The sequence below is a fragment of the Ricinus communis genome, chromosome 1, assembly GCF_019578655.1.
Source record: "Ricinus communis isolate WT05 ecotype wild-type chromosome 1, ASM1957865v1, whole genome shotgun sequence".
NCBI classification, from domain to species: domain Eukaryota; kingdom Viridiplantae; phylum Streptophyta; class Magnoliopsida; order Malpighiales; family Euphorbiaceae; genus Ricinus; species Ricinus communis.
The window spans coordinates 29,691,217-29,704,526 of NC_063256.1; the positions used below are offsets into that span (position 1 = coordinate 29,691,217).

At 34.1% G+C, this 13,310-nt stretch overlaps 1 non-coding gene across 1 annotated transcript; it reads right to left on the reverse strand.

Annotated features, from left to right (window-relative positions):
• Positions 1-590: 590 nt before the first annotated feature.
• LOC112534243 lies at positions 591-697 on the reverse strand. The gene has a single exon (XR_003078544.2). It is a non-coding gene; the product is annotated as a small nucleolar RNA R71 (small nucleolar RNA).
• Positions 698-13,310: the final 12,613 nt, after the last annotated feature.

The window sequence follows — 13,310 nt, forward strand, 5'->3', positions numbered from 1 at the left end:
TATTGTATTCATTCTTGTATTCTTTGGTTGCTGCCTTTTCATTTCAGGTAGTTTATGACCAGGAGCTCTAATCCTACTCTTATAGACCCTTTTGCTGAACTAGAGTGATCCCTCCATTTGTTGAGGAAGCGTATGCAAGAAGAAGAGGAGGCAGGAATAGAGTTTGAAGCCCTTGTGAATAGACCAGCAAGGACGGGAGACAACAACCGGGTTGCGGATGAAGCCAGGACAATATACAAGTGTGCTAGACCTTCTCTTGAGGGGACACAAACAAGTATATTGCGACCACCTGTGGTAGCCAACAACTTCGAAATAAAGCCAAACGTGATACAGATGGTCCAAAATAGTGTACAATTTGGGGGACTATCGAGCGAGGACCCAAACGCTCACATCGCCAACTTCTTGGAGATCTGTGACAGCTTCAAGATAAATGGAACAACTGATGATGCCATTCGGTTGAGGCTGTTTCCTTTTCTCTGAGGGACCGAGTGAAAAGATGGTTGCAATCATTTCCAGCCAACATTATTACGACATGGAGATTGTTGGCTGAAATTTTTTTATAAAAGTACTTTCCTCCTGCTAAAATTGCTAAATTGAGAAATGATATATCTTCTTTTGTGCAGTCCGATGACGAGAGCATGTACGATGCTTGGGAAAGGCACAAAGATTTGCTTCAGTGTTGCCTACACCATGGACTACTAGTATGGATACAAGTCCAGACCTTCTACAGCGGTTTGAACCTTGCTACTAGGCAGATGGTAGACCTGCGGTGTGTACTGAGCGATAAGGCAGGCGGGCCTGAAATCGATAGGAGATGGCCATGAACAACTACCAGTGGCAATCCTTTAGGAGTTGGCCAGTCAAGCAGGAAGTGGTCAACCAGCTAGACTCCACAGCAGCCTTGGCAGCTCAAGTGGAGCTTCTGACTAAGAAATTAGACCAGCTTCAGATGCCGGTTCATGCAACCTAGATAAGCTGCGAGTTTTGCGGTGGCCTGCACTACAGTGCAAACTGTAATGCGGGAGGTATGTTTGCTTCACCTTCTAATTCTTCATCTTCTATTGGACTACATGGGTAATGCACCTAAATAGCATAACAACCCATACAACAATACATACAACTTCTGTTGGCATAATCATCCAAACTTCAGTTGGAGAAACAACAATGCCTAAGGTCCATTAAGCTTTCAGAGACTGCATCAACAGCTACCACAGCAGCAGCAGCAGGCTAGACCATCACACCTTCCTCCACCAGCCGAAAAGAAATCTAACTTGGAGGAGCTGATGATGAAGTTTGTCACGTCAACTGAGACGAGGTTCCAGCAGACCAATAATGCTCTTAGAAATCAGTAGGCATCAATTCAGAACTTGGAGAGTCAGCTTGGGCAAATTTCTAAGATTGTCTGAGAGGCAACAAGGATCGCTTCCCAGCACTATAGAGTCAAACCTGAGGGAGCATTGCAATGCTATCACTTTGCGATCAGGTAAACAGTTATCTAGCTCTTTACCATTAGCTGATGATGATAATGTTTCCATGCAGGATAAGCCAGCTAGGAAGGAGCTAGAGCCTTAGGTGATAGAAGCAGAGAAAATGGAAGACAGGCAGAAGAGCCCTGTGAGAGAGTACCAGCCACCGGTCCCCTACCTTGCTCGACTTAAGCAGGAGAAAGTTGATAAGCAGTTGGTAAGTTTCTTGACTTGTTTAAACAACTGCGTATTAACCTACATTTTGTTGAGGCTATTTCGCAGATGCTGAAGTATGCCTAGTTCTTAAAGGAAATTTTGAGCAACGAAAGAAAGCTGGAGGACTTGGCACTAGTGACTTTGAATGAGAAGTGTTCAGCTATTCTTCAGAACAAGCTGCTACTCAGAAGGAGAGATCCAGGGAGTTTTATTGTTCCCTATATAATTGGTGATTTGCCTATTAGTGGTGCATTAGCTGATTTAGGAGCTAGTATTAATTTGATGCCCACTAGGATGAGCATTCAGTTAGCTGATAGGTGATAGCGGTAAATCCTAAAGCAAGACTACGACCTAAGGCAATGTACCTGTCGGTGGAGTATAGCTAACAGCGAGTACCAAGTGTCATATTCCCCAAAGAACGTGTGAACCTAAACCTACTCAATCTTCTCTGTTATCTAATATTAAAAATGGTGTTGAATGCTAAATACGAAATGAACTAAAGCTACTCTAATTGTTATCTAACTACGGCTACTAGGGAAGGATTAATTCAAGTTAAGGAATAACCCCTTGGGAATTCTTGTCTCTAGGGAATGGAAACTAAAAATGGAATTGATTGATTGAATTCAATTTTCGCGGGAAAATCTCTATGCAATTACCGCCTTTCTCAAGGACACTAACATCTTAACTTAGATTTATTAGGTTGAAATCTCTTCCTAACTCTAATTATCCAAATTAGCTTTATGTACCATTTAACACTATTGAGAGTTGTTAATTCTCAATCCGGTAGAACAAACACCCTATCTCTAGGCAAATTCAATTCTAGGTTGCAAAGGACAATCCAAACCTAAACGTCTTTCTCAAGAACATTCAAATTCCAATAATCATTCAACAAGATATGAAGAACAAATCAATAAGCATTTCCATTGCAATGACCTGGTGAGAAAATGTCGTGAATGCTAGCTATACAATGACCTGAGTCACATGCCTCCAACCGAGCTGCATAACTTAACATCTCCTTGACCTTTTGCAGCTTGGGAAATCAATATAATCGGAGAAATAAAACCTCCCTCGAATAGTCATAGGTTTATAGTTATGGCATTGACTACTTCTCAAAATGGGTCGAGGCTGAGTCATTCACCACTGCGGGGGTAAGGCAGATGGCCAGATTCATAGAGAGGAACTTGATCTGCAGATACGGGGTCTCACATCATGTCGTAAAAAATAATAGGGTGCAGTTCATGGGAGAGACAATGGACCTGCTAGTGGAATACAAGATTGAGCATCACATGTCTTCTTTGTATACACCTTAGGCGAATAGAGTGATAGAAGCAGCCAACAAGAACCTGAAAAAAATACTTTCGAAGATTGTATGGAATCACAAGAACTGGTCGTTCCGGTTACCCTTTTGCACTTTGGGGTTATTAGAAAACCAAGCGAACATCAACTAGGCTAACACCATACTCTGTGGTTTACAGGACTGAAGCAGTTTTACCGGTTGAATTAGAGCTTAAATCTTTGAGAGTTGTATTAGAGGCTGAAATACTGAAGTACCAACAGGTCGAGCAAAGATACCAGCAATTGGTTTTGGTTGAAGAGAAAAGGATGAAAGTCCAATACCATATGCAGTTGTATCAGAAAAGGATAGCTAGGGCATTCAACAAAAAAGTAAAGCCACACAAGATCAGAGCTAGTGATCTAGTATTGAAGCATACAAGATCAACTACATTTGACCCGAGAAGGAAGTTCAGGCCAAACTGGGAAGACCTATATTTGGTAAAGAAGATCCTGCCTAAGGGTGCTGCTAAAATCTCAGACTTGGAGGGGAACGAGTTCATTGAACCAATAAACATAGATCATCTTAAGAAATACTATGTGTAAAAATATATAATAGAAAAAATAGCATGTTAATCAAAAAATCTAAAAAGGCTGGTCAGGCAAAAACAGGGCAAATGAGAGAAAATAATCAGCTAGAAAATCTAAAACGACTGGATGATAACAGGAGTTATATCGTGAGAAATTAAAAATGTATCCATCTGGACTTTTATTAAATGAATATAATTTTTTAGAATTATTATCAAACATATCTATGTATGTTAACCATTTTACACACTAACTGAAAGAAAAACAAAGCTAAAGGTTCTAAGCAAAATAAATGAGATCTAAAGGAAGCATAATTTCTATCTTCTTGTCCTCTTCGCATCTGTATTTGCATCATTAGATAGAGTAGCTAGTTCTCGAGTCCTTTTGAATCGGGCAAAGCCGGGAGAAGTGGGAATCTGAAGCTAAACCCAAGCCTTGAGATTGTCATCGATGGTCAGATCGCCCTCGGAGTCAAGGTTTCGCTCTATATCTCGATGAGGCCACAGTCTCATGATCTTATCTAGCAAATCTTGTTTGAATGGGAAGCCCTCAAATTTGGATGGAAATTCCAAGATTCGTTGCTTCTACCAGTACTGGCGGCAAAGTCTCAAAGATGTGTACAAAGTAGATGCTAATAGTCTGGTAAGGGTACGCAGTCACCGTACACCATGGGTGTAACATGCTTAATTCTCCACTAAGGGCAAGTCCAGTGAATAAATGTATCCAAAATGCTGAAAGGGCGGGTTAGGCAAAAATTAAGGCAAAAGAATGAAAAAAGTAAAAGAAAAGAGATTTGGCTGTGAACTTGTGAGAGAACGAGGATGCCACCAAACTGTTGATGTGTTTTATACATGTCCAACATAATGATGGTTTCAACCAAGATTACTAGAATTAGATCTGCTCCATGTTCCACCTAGTCAGTAATGCCAACAATTCTAATATCTCCTTCTCCTTTAGGAGAAACAAGAAAAAATTGAGCATAAAGGCAAAAGCCCAATATCTGGATCCAATAAGGTGTTCCCTTTTCTTTCTTCTCACATCATGAGATCAATGAAGTATGGGTAATATACTCACCAACAGAATGGAAAAGTATCTCACTTAGGGGCATATCAAATAACTCCATCAGTTTGCTAGGAAAAGGCTCATTGAGTTTTGGCAGGGCAATGGGAAGCGTAGAACCCAAGGGAGTGCTAAGAATAGCAAAAAATTCTTTCATCATGTGGCACGACTCTTGTCTATTGAATCTAAAGACATGATCTCTTGGGCACCAAAAGTTGATGGTAGAATGGAGAAACCCATAATTAAGTTCGGTGTGTTGCATGGCTTGAAAGATGAAAGATGGAATTTCCTAAGTTTAACCAATCATCACCCACTAAGTTTTTTAAGAGAGTTTGCAGGCTTTTGGCACTCTTTTGAGACATATTTTTGGCTTTTTGAAGTGTGAAATCGCATGAAAGAAAGTGAGGGGGGCTCATGGTATATATAGGCATCAAATTAGTGTATGATTCAGACTATGCACCTCATCTCTACACCGACCAGCCGATGTACGTGCTCGAATTGATCTCTTTGAACTTGTATATGCATAATATGTTACTAACTTTTCAGGAAAATAAAGAGGTGAAAACATTAAAGAGAAGAGTAACTTATATGAGCACAAGTGCTCGGAGTAAACTCCAAAGGGAGGCATTACTCCATGGCGAGCCGATGCTCCAATACACCGTACAACTCCAATACAAGACCATCATATCTGGAGGGAGCGAAACACTCCCTCGAACCACATCAAATGTTGTTGTAGGAGGTGCCTCAGAGGCTGCACTAGCGGAAGAGTCTGTGATATGAGAAGGCTTAGAACGTTGGGCAGACTGCCTCTCAGTCGACTCATAGTAGCATGGATGAATCCAAGACAAGGATGGGAATAATTGGACTTAAAATTACTTTTCTAGAATGAATTTGGACCTATTTCAAAGAAAAAATAGAGCTTGAAGGGTAAAATGATAATTTTCACAAGTTTAGAGACTAAAGTGTCAAAATTTTTAGAATTTTTTCTCTTTAGAGCTAATCGGCTCTGTACAGAGCCAATCGACTTAGCATGGAGCCGAATCGATTCTGTGCATAGCCGGGGTTCTTATTATCAATTTCAAAATCCAATGAAATAAGTATGTTCAGTAGAAAAGAAATCTTAATATAATCATGTGGGTTATGTAGACTAATCATTAAAAAACATGCCTAATATATTTTCATAAATAAAAAACAACATTAGGAGCAAGAGAAGAAGAGATGTTGATGATGGTGTGTAGGGGAACTCTCAGGTTGTCACCATTAATCGTTGTTCTATTAGTCTCAAAAGATGAGGAAGTTGTTGAATCAAAGAAGGGACGAGATTCCAGCTTTGGCTTTTTTTGCGTTTAAGAAAAGTTTCTGTCGTTATTCAATGGGTTTCCTAATTTAGGAGTTCTTTCTTAGTGGCTTGCTAAGGGTTTTCTCTATATATATATCAATATAAATTTTTGTGCTTAGCTCTATTGCTTAATGAATGTCACTAACCCTCGACCTAGGCCATACTCTTCTATTTATAGGAGTAGGGTTAGGAAACCTTAGGGGATGCTAATAATTATTAAATTATTAAAAAAATAGGCTGTGATTATTGCTGCGCTTCATTATATTAATATAAAAAAAGAATTTATTCTTTCAATTTCAAAAATTATCAACAAGTACTTAAAAAATCTCAATAATTATCATAAATACTTTCTAGAGACTTATTTTTACTAATTTTTGACATTTTAGGTTGAAAATATAGAAAACAGTGAAAATTCAAAAAAATGGTCAAATTTTTAGTTTTAATAAAGTTCAATTTTTAGTTTACATTGTCAATTTTCTTTATTTTTAGTTATTTAAGTATTTATAATTTATAATTTTTTATTTTTGTTCAAATTTATGTTTTTCATTAATTATTTGCTCTTAGAGTTCATAAAAGTTAATTACAAGAGTTGAAAAACTTTTCAAAAAAATAAAATTGTGCGAGCCAAGTTGCGGCAATGCAAAGTTGCATGGGGCAGCAGCACACAAGCAGATGGGCCAACAGCAAGCAGCCATCCGCTGGGTGCGGGACGCATAACAACACATCGTTATTTGCAAGGTACGGAGCCCGCCTGCGAGACAGAAGCAGTCATGCGCAAGCCATAGAGCGCGGGGCATCTGTAGGGCATGGGACACGCGACACCACCATGAAGCCGCAAGGAGGGGAGAGTGCGATTTTTCAGCAAACATGGGTGAATTTTGAGCAAAATTGAATTAATTAAAATAAATAAAAATTAGGGGAATTAATTTTTAGGAATAATAGAGTTTTATTTAAGTTAAAATTCACTATATTTAAACCATAAATACACCCAAATATAATATCTATTTTCCTCTTTGCCTCTCGAAAACACACATCTCCTTAGCATATATAGCCATGTCATTGTTCTAAGACTTTATTTTAGGATTTATTCTAAGATTTTTATTTACTTTTAGAATTTATTATTTCTTATAATTATCAATGATGCATGTTCAAGTGTGCTTTTAAGGTTAGATTAGTACAGATTGTAATTCAAGTTTATGGCCCTTTATTCATCGCTAAAATTCAAGGAAGTATCTATCTTTTTCCTCCCTTCTTATTCTCTATTTTTATATATAAAATGACATTGAGAATAATATCAAATTCAAGTATAGGGGAGGAAAATAGAATATTTCTTCAATTAATTTTATATGCCATGAGAATTAGCAACTTTAATTAATTTTTACATTTTTCTACTAACCTTTTTGTTATTATTCTACATAAGAGTCAATGAAAGAATGTTATTATGTCAAGTTTCTTGAACTCTTGAGTTAGTTTTTAACATATATATGTGAACTTATGAGTTTATTTGCACTTAATTATTCTTTATGATTTTTCCAAAAGTTAATTTTCAGTTGCTATTTACTTGAGGACAAGTAAAGGTTTAAGTATAGTGGTATTTGATAAGTCCAAATTATATATAGTTATTTAGGGTATATTAGAGCTTTACTGATATACTTTCTATGTATAATATGGTGAAAATAAGTGTTTATACCTCACTTTAGCTTTATTGTCTATTTTCAAATAATATTTACTAAAGAGGAAAAGTATGAAGAAAAATACCACAAATAGGTCTAATAAGACATGTTGTTAATAAGACCCAAAACAAAGACGCGTGGACTGGATGTTTTAATGGGCAAGCTATGGGCGGCGGTTTCGGGCACGCATCCACTAGTCGGGACAAGTGTCCTCAAGGGATAAATATGTGGAAGACCAATAAAATATTTAAAGTAGAGCTCCAAGTAGTTCCCCAAGTTAGAATTATTCTTAGAGACCCAATAATATTTTAAAATATTTTAAGTCGGGAGCTCTAAGTAGTTTTCCAGGTTAGAATTGTTCTTAGGGACCAAATAATACTTTAAAATATTTTAACTCAGGAGCCCCAAATAGTTCCCTAAGTTAAAAATGTTGTTAGGAAACTTGTAGTATTTTAATGTGAGATTTCTAAGTAAAACTAGTTCTTAGTGCTCTAATTTTTGTCTATCGAATTTTTTAAATTTACCGATAATATTTTAATATGAGATCCCCAAGTAAAACTAGTTTTTGGTGCTCTAATTTTATCTATCGGGTTTCTTAAGTTAATTGATAATATTTTAATTCGAGAGTCTCAAGTTAGAAATGTTCTTGGGGATCTATATAATATTTTAAAATATTTTAGTTCGAGAGTCCCAAGTTGGAAATGTTATTGGGAATTCATATAATATTTTTTAAAAAAACTTTGAAAGCCCCAAGTTGAAAATGTTATGGGGATCTATATTTAAAAAAAAAAATTGAGTTCGAGACCCTAAGTAAATTAGGTACTCAGAAATCTAGAACCCCAAGTTAGAAATGTTCTTAGAGATCCAATCAAAAAATAAAAGTAAGATCCTAAAATTAATAATTAATTTTCCATATATATCAAACGACATCTTAAAATTTTTTTCTAGCAATTTAAATATAATTATGCATACTTATCCAGCAAATAAACACAAAAAATCAAATATTTTGGGTAAAAAATACATTTTTAACTCTTTTCTCTAGTAAACTTGAAGAGATTTTTTCTTTTGCAGGTGGGTATAGTTTCTAATAATAATTTAAATATAAGATAGTTGTGGATAGAGTTTGAACCCAACCAGGCTAATATCACACCAAAAGCAAAGAGAAAGCAATCTTGGACGGGCTGAAATGCTTGAGTAGATAACGTCGCAGAAGCAAGCAGCAGTGTTGAGCAGTGAAAAGGCTACTGATGGTGACGCAAAGTAGAGAAGAAAGACAGTGAAGAGAGAGAAAAGAAAAAAGAAAAAAAGTGTGGCTTGTTTATAGCTACACGTGTTAAATGCAGAAGAAATAATGGAGCTAAATTATACGTGTAATTGGCCAATACTGGCTAATACATGCGTGGGAGGTGATTGTTTGACCTATGATTATTTTATCTAATTATTTAATTAATTAGTTAATAATTAAAATAAATGGTTAAAGGATTTAGTTCGTTAAAGAAAAGGTAAAAGTTATGCAGTGGTTATGTCCAACTCACTACTACTTTCGTACTTCAACTCCCTAAATAAATGAGATAACGGGGCTCTACATGCACAAAACACGAAAGCATATTTCAAAATAAAATGGAACTTGAGGATCCTTATAAAAAGCAAATATCAAGCAAAGGAAAGGGACCCAACATCAACAATCAAATACTCAAGCACAAATTCTAAGCAAATATTTTAGCTTCCAGCAAATTATTTATTTTATTTATTTCTTTATTTTTTTTTCAAATACTTCATTGTTTATGTAAATTTTTATGTTCATCAATTTAAATACAAGTTATTCAATTCAGCTTGTTTTCTTTACAAACATTTAGTGCTACACGTTTAAATTTTCTAGTGTTTCTTGAGAATCTAAGCAAACTGTCAAGATAGTTTAGAAATTTACAAAAAATTTTATTTAGAAGTCAATTCAAGGCGCATTAATTACAACGGTTCTTGTACCTAATCACCTGACACACTAACTAAAATTTCCACCAAATCAAATACTAAAACAATTTTAATTATAAAATTAATTCTTTTATTTATAGGAATTTCGAATTAAATCACTTTGATATTTACATAGTTAATTATCTTTATTAATTTTTTTATTAGTGCATTTTAATGTGAATAATTATTTCAAATTAATGCTATGCAAAAGGATGAAGAATGCAAAATGTTCCAGAATTTGCCATTTGATATGTAAAAAGATTAATTATGTTTTCTAAACTAAATTTAGATGCAGCATCGAGGATGTAGCTATACTACAGATAAAGTTTGTTATGGTGAAATACCAAAACATATGTTGGACACTAGAGAAGGTAGAATGTTCATAACGACAATAACCTGTAGTATTTCAGACCTAAGTCATTGACTTCTTCAATATAGCCGGTCCATAAACGAGAGTTCCAATTTCTCATTTGAATTTAAGATTTCTAATATTCAAGAGTGAAAATTTAGATGAGATATATGTAAATACTGTATTTTGTTTTTCATATTTAACTCTATTAATATTACTATGCACATTTTCATAAACAAATTATTTTAATTACTTACCCACACTTCTCATAATTTATTATATTCCGTTCATGTTTATTTATATAAAATTAATTTTACTTAAATAATGTCTCATGAGTAAATAATTAAGAGATAATTACTTTTTACCCTATGATTTTTACTTTAATATACGAGTTGCCTCCTGTGTCAATTTTATTATATTAAATCTCTTATGTTTTTATAAAATTAACTGTTAGATCCTTCCGTCCAAAATCAATGCAGTCAAAAGATCAGATTGATAAATAAAATCAAAATTTGATTCTTAAAATTTTTATCAAATATTTAAATCGTTCAAAATTAATTTATTGTCAAATTCGAGTAAATTTTTTATTTTTAGCATGATTTAATTCTAATGCCTATCAAAATAATAATAAAAGTAAATATTTCTAACTATAAATATGCATTCTTAAATAATTTAATTTAAATTATATACTAATTTGATAGTGTTGCTAAAAATATAAGTATCTTTTAAATATTTAAATTTCTAGAATTAAATTGTGCTAAAAATTAGAATAAGTAAAAACAATAACTAATTAATTTTGTCAAATACTAAAAATTAAATTATTGTAAAACTAACTATTGCTCACTCTAAAATGATAAAAAAAATAATTATAAATGAATTTTATACTTGGTAAAAGTTTAAGGACTAAATTATATCTTTATTTTTAAATTTAGTCATTTGACTGTATGGACTTTAAATGTAGAGAATTTATAGTTAGTTTCATAAGAATATAAGAGAGATTTAGTATAATAAAAAGAGTAAGTCATATATTAAAGTAAAAATCAGAGAATAAATAATAATTACTTTAATAATTAAATAAATAATTTATAATTATTCTTAATTATTAAAAGTTGTTCATTATAAAAAAAAAATGCAAGCACAGGTCTATGAAACTAGTTGAAGTATTAATAGAGGTAGTATAAGATATCAACAATCAATCTCTTTAAGTCTGCTATCTTTTAAGTGAAGAAATGAAAAGTTTAAGGGACTTTTGTGATAGATATATATCTTAACTTAATAATTTTTTTAAATTTAAATCCAGTTTGTGGTTATATATGAATAGTTATGTGTTGTAGCCTATTAAATAAAGTTGAGCCTAATTAAAAATGACATATTATGGTTTAAATAGTTTGAGTTTTAATATATCTGAAAGAGTATAGATTTTTAACGTATAAAATTTTAAAAATAATTTATATTTTTTGATATCTGGAATAAAAATATTAAAAGATAATATTAGAGTTTATCATCTATATGCAGTGGCTTTGGTGCGCAACTCACACATACAATTACTTTTATAATTTTTAAATACAGAGGCAGAAAAGCCTAGTTAACATTGTAGACACAGGGAACAGCTCTAGGAAACGCCAAACCTTGCAAGTTTTGGAGTATTATTTTTAGGATCACTAGCAGGAGGTCCATAATATGGTGACAAGCAAGCCCCATATCAAAGCCAAGATTGGCCAACATGTCAGCATCTGTTGCCTTCACGATAAATATGGACCACCTGAACTTGCCACTCCCAAAGCAGCATACATTTGATATCCTTAACCAGAGATAATTATCAGTCTTCAGCACAAGTTTCCTGGCACTTTTGGTGCAAGCTAACCTAAACTCATGAAAGACACTCCAAAGCTCCGCAAGCATAACAACTGTACATACCCAAGTTTGCCATAAAAGCACCTAACCATCCATTGTGATCCTTGATCAAACCACCAAAGAAGCACGTCTAATACTCATGCTAAGGGCCCCACCAGAATTGATTTTTATCCACTCCCTTAAAGGCTTAACCCAGCTAATAAGCCCCTGAACACGTCTTGCATTATTCCCCCCTTGGAACTGGCAAATGTCATCAACCTCAGTAAAGTTTTTCGCCTGATCAAGACTGGACGAACCATGATTCCAAGGCACGACAAAGTCATCTTCAAAGAGAGCACCATTTCAGTGTTTCTAGATATACCAACAAGCAGTCCCAAACACGATCGGCCAATCACTCTTCGATTGAGTCTTCAACTAGTTAAGAAGGTTACTCACGATCCAATCATGAAAAGAACATGAAAAGAAAACATTCTATTAGAAGGGACTATCTTAAACCAAATTACCTGGGTATTATTATAGTCACGAAGGACATGAACCATAACTTCATCTCCCAAATTACACAGTTCATATCTACTGTTATTGGTAAGATGTCCACGCCTTCTTTCAGCATTTGTAAATAATTTCTTGTGCAAGCATATCCAAAGAAAACATCTTATTCTTTCTGGACCATTCCAAGACCAAACTAGATTCTACACACGGTCAATCCAGTCCCAATTGTTACTCTCGATGAGAGAATAAGTATTTTTAATATTGAAAACACCATTCAGGCTTAGATCCCAAAAGATAGCATCTTCACCATCTAAAGGTTTGATACTAGCAGTACGAGAAATAGCGTCTGGTGAAACACATAATGATGCTGCAATTGGACCTTGGGATCATGTTACTACCTGGTTCTGGTTCGAGTTCCATGATATAATTCCAACTGGTGAAAGGATATCAATTTAGAATTAACCTTCATAGATGAATCATTAGTTGAAAATGTTGATTCATATACTAATTCAAGTAAAATTTATATGTCATGTTTTCAGTTTATTATGTTTGTGCATCTGTTTTCTGTTTATTTGATTTCATATACAGTTTTATGTAACTATGTATCATTAAGATATATGTTCATTAGTTAATACATAAATGTTTATTATTTGTCAACATAATGTTTATCACTTATATTCTTCATATTTATCATATTTATCATACGTACATTTAATATGCATATAATATAGTGCTGATGCTTCTCCTTCGGTGTCTTCAACTCAGTTGTTCTAGATGGAGCCTATTTATCACATAACAAGCAGTATTGACTGCTTCTGCCTAAAAAAAATTTTCTAAACCTGCAGCTCTCAATATTGCTCTTGTTTTTTATAACAAGGTTCTTTTCAACCGCTCTTCCTCTCCATTCTGTTGTGGAGTGTATGCCGTCATGAACTATCTTTTGATGCCTTCCTTATTACAATATGCAATAAACTCATTACTACTATATTCTCCTCTATTATCTATCCTCAAATACTTTATCCTTTTACTAGATTCAA